Source organism: Rattus norvegicus, chromosome 17 (genome assembly GCF_021556685.1).
Source record: "Rattus norvegicus strain SHRSP/BbbUtx chromosome 17, alternate assembly SHRSP_T2T, whole genome shotgun sequence".
In the NCBI taxonomy this organism is placed as follows: Eukaryota; Metazoa; Chordata; class Mammalia; order Rodentia; family Muridae; genus Rattus; species Rattus norvegicus.
The window spans coordinates 47556270-47564421 of NC_141550.1; positions in this window are offsets into that span (position 1 = coordinate 47556270).

An 8152-nucleotide genomic window follows, 5' to 3' on the forward strand; every position below is an offset into this window, starting at 1 on the left:
TGAGTACCCAATGGGACTTGCTTGTATAAGTGTAGTCTTCAAGATATAGCAGCATTTTCTTGGACTGAATCTAAGTATCATGGTGAATTCAGTAGTTTCCCAATAGTATTCGAATGTAATAAGGGTACTATCAAGATACAGCAACAGTTTAATGAACTGAAACACTGTTCCTTTGTGAATTCAGTTAGTTCCCATTAGCAGGCTCTAGTTATATGCGTACTTTTAAAGATTTATTAAAATTTCGCGTGACGAATCTAAGTAACTTGGTGAATTCATTAGTTCCCAATAGGCCGCAATAGTAATAAGTAGACTTATCGGGAAATAAAAAAATTTTCAAGAATTGAACCAAATTTCTAGGCGAAGTCCATGAGTTCCCAATGGGACATGCTTGTATGAGTGTACTTTTCAAGATATAGCAACATTTTCAAGAAAAGAAACCCATTTTCTCGGCAATTTCACTTATTTTCCAACAGTACGTGCTAGTGTCCACAGTACTTTTGAAGAGTCAGCAGCATTCTCAAGAACAGATTCCCAGGCTCATGGCGATTTCAATTAGTTCAAATAGGACACCCTTGTAGCATACTTTTCAAGATATAGTGACATTTCCATGAATGGAATCCCACTTTTTTGGCGAATTCCCTTAATTTTCAAAATGTCAGGTTAGAATCAATCCTAATTTTCAAGATATTGCAACATTTTAAAGAAATGAATACCAATTTCTTTGTAAATTGATTTAATTTCCATTAGGACACTATAGGATCAAGTATACCTTTCAAGATATAGCAATATTTTGAAGAAAAGAATCCCATTTTCTCGGCAATTTCACTTATTTTCCAACAGTACGTGGTAGTATCAACAGTACTTTTTAAGACACAGTAGCATTCTCATGAACGGATACCCAGATTCATGTCGATTTCAATTAGTCCAAATACAACACCCTTGTATCAAGCATACTTTTCAAGATGTAGCGATATTGTCACGAACTGAATCCCAGTTTCTTGGCGAATTCAGTTAGTTCCCAATAGGAGGAATTTTAAGGAGTCCACTTTTCAAGATATACTAACATTGTCACAAATGGAATCCCTTTTTCATGGTAAATTCTGTTACTTCGCAAGTGAACGCGCATGAAACAATCATACTTTTCAAAATATAGCAACACTTCCATGAACAGAATCCAAGGTACATGGCCAATTCATTAGTTCCCAAAAGGACGCCGTTAGATCAAACATTCTTTTCAACATGTAGCAACATTTTCACGAAAGGAATGCCAGTTTTGGTGATTTCACTTAGTTTTCAATAGTCAGACTAGAATCAAGCCTAATTTCAAGATATAGCAACATTTTAATTAATTGAATCCCAGTTTCTTTGTAAAATCATTTAGTTCCCAATAGTACAGAATAGTATCAAGTATACTTTTCAAGATATAGCAATATTTTCAAGAAAAGATTCCATTTTCTGGGCAATTTCACCTATTGTCCAACAGTACGTGCTCGTGTCAACACTACGTTTTAAGATACAGCAGCATTTTCATGAACGGATTCCCAGGTTCATGGCGATTTCAATTAGTCCAAATAGGACCCCCTTGTATCAAGCATACTTTTCATGATATAGTGACATTTCCACTATTGGAATCCCAGTCTCTTGGCGATTTCACTTAGGGTTCAATAGGTCAGGCTAGAATCAAGCCTAATTTTCAAGATATAGCAACATTTTAATGAAATGAATCCCAGTTACTTTGTAAATTCATTATGTTCCCTTTATGACACAATAGGATCAAGTATACTTTACAAGATATAGCGATATTTTTAAGAAAAGAATCCCACTTTCGTGGCAATTTCTCTTATTTTCCAACAGTACATGATAGGATCAACGGTAATTTTTAAGATATAGCAGCATTCTCATGAATGGATTCCCAGGTTCATGCCGATTTCAATTAGTCCAAATAGGACACCCTTGTATCAAGCATATTTTCAAGATGTAGCAATATTTTCAAAAACAGAATCCTATTTTCTTGGTGAATTCAGTTAGTTCCCAGTAGGAGGAATTTTAACGAGTCCACTTTTCAAGATATACTAACATTGTCACAAACGGAATCCCTTTTTCATGGCAAATTCTGTTACTTCGCAAGTGAACGCGCATGAAACAATCATACTTTTCAAAATATAGCAACACTTACAAGAACAGAATCCAAGTTACATGGCCAATTCAGTTAGTTCCCAAAAGGACGCCGTTAGATCAACCATTCTTTTCAACATATAGCAACATTTTCACGAAAGGAATGCCAGTTTCTTGGCGATTTCACTTAGTTTTCAATAGGTCAGGCTAGAATCAATCATAATTTTCAACATATAACAACATTTTAATGAATTGAATCCCATTTTCTTTGTAAATTCATTAAGTTCCCAATAGGACACAATACGATCAAGTTTACTTTTCTATATATAGCAATATTTTCAAGAAAAGAATCCCATTTTCTGGGCAATTTCACTTATTTTCCAACAGTACATGCTAGTACGAACAATACTTTTTAAGACACATCACCATTCTCAAGAACGGATTCCAAGGTGCATGGCGATTTCAATTAGTCCAAATAGGACAACCTCGTATCAAGCATATTTTTCAAGATGTAGCGATATTTTCACGAATGGAATCCTAGTTTCCTAGCGAATTCATTTAGTCCCCAATGGGAGGAATTTTAACCAGTCCACTTTTCAAGATATAGTAATATTGTTATGAACGGAATCCCTTTTTCTTGGCAAATTCTGTTAGTTCCCATGTGGACGAGCATGAAACAATCAACTTATTAAAATTTAGCAACACTTCCATGAACAGAATCCAAGTTACATGGCCAATTCAGTTAGTTCCCAAAAGGACGCATTCAGATCAACCATTCTTTTCAACATATAGCAACATTTTCACGAAAGGAATCCCAGTGTTGGTGATTTCACTTAATTTTCAATAGGACAGACTAGTATCAAACCTATTTTACAAGATATAGCAACATTTTAATGAAATGATTCCCAGTTTCTTTGTAAATTCATTTAGTTCCCATTAGGACACAGTAGCATCAAATATACTTTTCAAAATAAAGCAATATTTACAAGAAAAGAATCCCATTTTCTGGGCAATTTCACTTATTTTCCAACAGTACCTGGTAGTATCAACAGTACTTTTTAAGACACATCAGTATTCTCATGAACGGATTCCCAGGTTCATGGCGATTTCAATTAGTCCAAATAGGACAACCTTGTATCAAGCATACTTTTCAAGATATAGCGATATTTTCACGAACGGAATCCCAGTTTCTTGGCGATTTCACTTAGTTTTCAATAGGTTAGGCTTGAATCAAGCCATATTTTCAAGATATAGCAACATTTTAATGAAATGAATCCCAGTTTCTCTGTAAATTCGTTTAGTTCCCAGTAGGACACAATAGGATTAAGTATACTTTTCAAGATATAGCAATATTTTCAAGGAAAGAATCAAATTTTCTCTGCAATTTCACTTATTTTCCAACAGTACGTGCTAGTGTAAACAGTACGTTTTAAGATGCAGCAGCATTCTCATGAACGGATTCCCAGGTTCATGGCGATTTCAATTAGTCCAATTAGGACACCCTTGTATCAAGCACACTTTTCAAGATATAGTGACATTTCCACGAATGGAATCCCAGTTTCCTGGCGATTTCACTTAGTTTTCAATAGGTCAGGCTTGAATCAAGCCAAATTTTCAAGATATAGCAAGATTTTAATGAAATGAATCCCAGTTTCTTTGTAAATTCCTTTAGTTCCCAATAGGACACAATAGGATTAAGTATACTTTTCAAGATATAGCAATATTTTCAAGAAAAGAATCAAATTTTCTCGGCAATATCAATTATTTTCCAACAGTATGTGCTAGTGTTTAAAGTACGTTTTAAGTTGCAGCAGCATTCTCATGAATGGATTCCCAGGTTCATGGCGATTTCAATTAGTCCAAATAGGTCACCCTTGTATCAAGCATACTTTTCAAGATGTAGCGATATTAACACGAATAGATTCCCAATTTCATGGCGAATTCAGTTAGTTTCCAATGGGAGGAATTTTAACGAGTCCACTTTTCCAGATATAGCAACATTGTCACAAACTGAATCCCTTTTTCTTGTCAAATTCTGTTAGTTCCCAAGTGAACGCGAGGAAACAGTCATACTATTCAAAATATACCAAAACTTCCCCGTGAACAGAATCCAAGTTACATGTCCAATTCAGTTCCCAAAAAGACGTATCACGTCAACCATTCTTTTAAACATATAGCAATATTTTCACGAAAGGAAGCCCAGTTTCTTGGTGATTTCACTTTGTTTTCAGTAGGTCAGGCTAGAATCAAGCCTAATTTTCAAGGTATAGCAACATTTTAATGAAATGAATCCCAGTTTCTTTGTAAATTCATTTAGTTCCCATTGGGACACGGTAGCATCAAGTATACTTTTCAAAATATAGCAATATTTTTAAGAAAAGAATCCCATTTTCTGCGCAATTTCACTTATTTTCCAACAGTATGTGCAAGTATCAACAGGACTTTTTAAGACACATCAGCATTCTCATGAACAGATTCCCAGGTTCATGGCGATTTCAATTATTCCAAATAGGACAACCTTGTATCAAGCATATTTTTCAAGATGTAGCGATATTTTTCACAAACGAAATCCCAGTTTCTTGGCGAATTCATTTAGTTCCCAATGGGAGGAATTTTAACGAGTCCATTTTCCAAGATATAGTAACATTGTTACGAACGGAATCCTCTTTTCTTGGCGAATTCTGTTAGTTTCCATGTTGACGAGCATGAAACAATCATACTTATTAAAATTTAGCAACACTTCCATGAACAGAATCCAAGGTACATGGCCAATTCAGTTAGTTCCCAAAAGGACTCATTCAGATCAACCATTCTTTTCAACAAACAGCAACATTTTCACGAAAGGAATCCCAGTCTTGGCGATTTCACTTAGTTTTCAATAGGTCAGGCTAGAATCAAGCCTAATTTTCAAGATATAGCAACATTTTAATGAAATGAATCCCAGTTTCTTTGTAAATTCATTTAGTTAACAAGAGGGCACAATAGGATTAAGTATAGTTTTCAAGTGTAGCAATATTTTCAAGAAACGAATACCATTGTCTGGGCAATTTCACTTATTTTCCAACACTACGTGCTAGTATCAACAGTACGTTTTAAGATAAAGCAGCATTCTCATGAACAGATTCCCAGGTTCATGGCGATTTTAATTAGTCCAAATAGGACACCTTTGTATGAAGCATACTTTTCAAGATGCAGCAATATTTTCACGAACGGAATACCAGTTTCTCGGCGAATTCAGTTAGTTCCCAGTAGGAAGAATTTTAACGAGTCCACTTTTCAAGATATAATATCATGGTCACAAACGCAATTTCTTTTTCTTGGAAAATTCTGTTAGTTCCCACGTGAAAGCGCATGAAACAATCATACTTTTCTAAATATAGCAAAACTTCCATGAACAGAATCCAAGTTACATGGCCAATTAAGTTAGTTCCCAAAAGGGCGCCGTTGGAACAACAATTCTTTTCACCATAAAGCAACAGTTTCACGAAAGGACTCCCAGTTTCTTGGCGATTTCACTTAGTTTTCAATAGGTCAGGCTAGAATCAAGCCTAATTTTCAAGATATAGCAACATTTTAATGAAATGAATCCCAGTTTCTTTGTAAATTCATTTAGTTCCCAATAGGACACAATAGGATCAAGTATACGTTTCAAGATATAGCCATATTTTCAAGAAAAGAATTTCATTTTCTGGGCATTTTCACTTATTTTCCAACAGTTTGTGCTGGTATCAACAGTACGTTTTAACATACAGCAGCATTCTCATGAACGGATTCCCAGGTTCATGGCGATTTCAATTACCCCAATTAGGACACCTTTGTATCAAGCATACTTTTCAAGATATAGCGATATTTTCACGAACGTAATCCCAGTTCCGGGGAGAATTCAGTTAGTTCCTAATAGGAAGAATTTTAACGAGTCCACTTTTCAAGATATAGTAACATTGTCACAAACGGAATTTCTTCTTCTTGGCAAATTCTGTTAGTTCCCAAATGAACGCGCATGAAACAATCATACTTTTCAAAATATAGCAAAACTTCCATGAACAGAATCCAAGTTACAGGGCCACTTCAGTTAGTTCCCAAAAGGACGCCATTCATTTCAACATATAGCAACATTTTCACGAAAGGACTCCCAGTTTCTTGGCGATTTCACTTAGTTTTCAATAGGTCAGGCTAGAATCAAGCCTAATTTTCAAGATATAGCAACATTTTAATGAAATGAATCCCAGTTTCTTTGTAAATTCATTTAGTTCCCAATAGGACACAATAGGATTAAGTATACTTTTCAAGATATAGCAATATTTTCAAGGAAAGAATCAAATTTTCTCTGCAATTTCACTTATTTTCCAACAGTACGTGCTAGTGTAAACAGCACGCTTTAAGATGCAGCAGCATTCTCATGAACGGATTCCCAGGTTCATGGCGATTTCAATTAGTCCAAATAGGACACCCTTGTATCAAGCATACTTTTCAAGATATAGTGACATTTCCACGAATGGAATCCCAGTTTCCTGGCGATTTCACTTAGTTTTCAATAGGTCAGGCTTGAATCAAGCCAAATTTTCAAGATATAGCAAGATTTTAATGAAATGAATCCCAGTTTCTTTGTAAATTCCTTTAGTTCCCAATAGGACACAATAGGATTAAGTATACTTTTCAAGATATAGCAATATTTTCAAGAAAAGAATCAAATTTTCTCGGCAATATCAATAATTTTCCAACAGTATGTGCTAGTGTTTAAAGTACGTTTTAAGATGCAGCAGCATTCTCATGAACGGATTCCCAGGATCATGGTGATTTCAATTAGTCCAAATAGGTCATCCTTGTATCAAGCATAATTTTTAAGATGTAGCGATATTAACACGAATGCAATCCCAATTTCATGGCGAATTCAGTTAGTTTCCAATGGGAGGAATTTTAACGAGTCCACTTTTCCAGATATAACAACACTGTCACGAACGAAATCCCTTTTTCTTGTCAAATTCTGTTAGTTCCCAAGTGAACGCCCAGGAAACAATCATACTTTTCAAAATATACCAACACTTCCGTGAACAGAATCCAGTTACATGTCCAATTCAGTTAGTTCCCAAAAAGACGCATCAGGTCAACCATTTTTTTAAACGTATAGCAATATTTCACGAAAGGAAGCCCAGTTTCTTGGTGATTTCACTTAGTTTTCAGTAGGTCAGGCTAGAATCGAGCCTAATTTTCAAGATTTAGCAACATTTTAATGAAATGAATCCCAGTTTCTTTGTAAATTCATTTAGTTACCAAGAGGGCACAATAGGATCAAGTATACTTTTCAAGTGTAGCAATATTTTCAAGAAAAGAATACCATTGTCTGGGCAATTTCACTTATTTTCAAACATTGCGTGCTAGAATCAACAGTATGTTTGAAGATAAAGCAGCATTCTCATGAACGGATTCCCAGGTTCATGGCGATTTCAAATAGTCCAAATAGGACACCTTTGTATGAAGCATACTTTTCAAGATGTAGCAATATTTTCACGAACGGAATACCAGTTTCTTGGCGAATTCAATTAGTTCCCATTAGGAAGAATTTTAACGAGTCCACTTTCAAGATTAGTAACATTGTCACAAACGGAATTTCTTTTTCTTGGAAAATTCTGTTAGTTCCCAAATGAACGCGCATGAAACAATCATACTTTTCAAAATATAGCAAAACTTCCATGAACAGAATCCAAGTTACATGGCCAATTCAGTTAGTTCCCAAAAGGACGCCTTTAGAACAACAATTCTTTTCAACATATAACAACATTTTCATGAAAGGGATCCCAGTTTCTTTGCGATTTCACTTAGTTTTCAATAGGTCAGGCTAGAATCAAGCCTAATTTTTCAAGATATAGCAACATTTTAATGAAATGAATCCCAGTTTCTTTGTAAATTCATTTAGTTCCCAATAGGACACAATAGGGTCAAGTATACTTTTCAAGATATAGCCATATTTTCAAGAAAAGAATTTCATTTTCTGGGCATTTTCACTTATTTTCCAACAGTTTGTGCTGGTATCAACAGT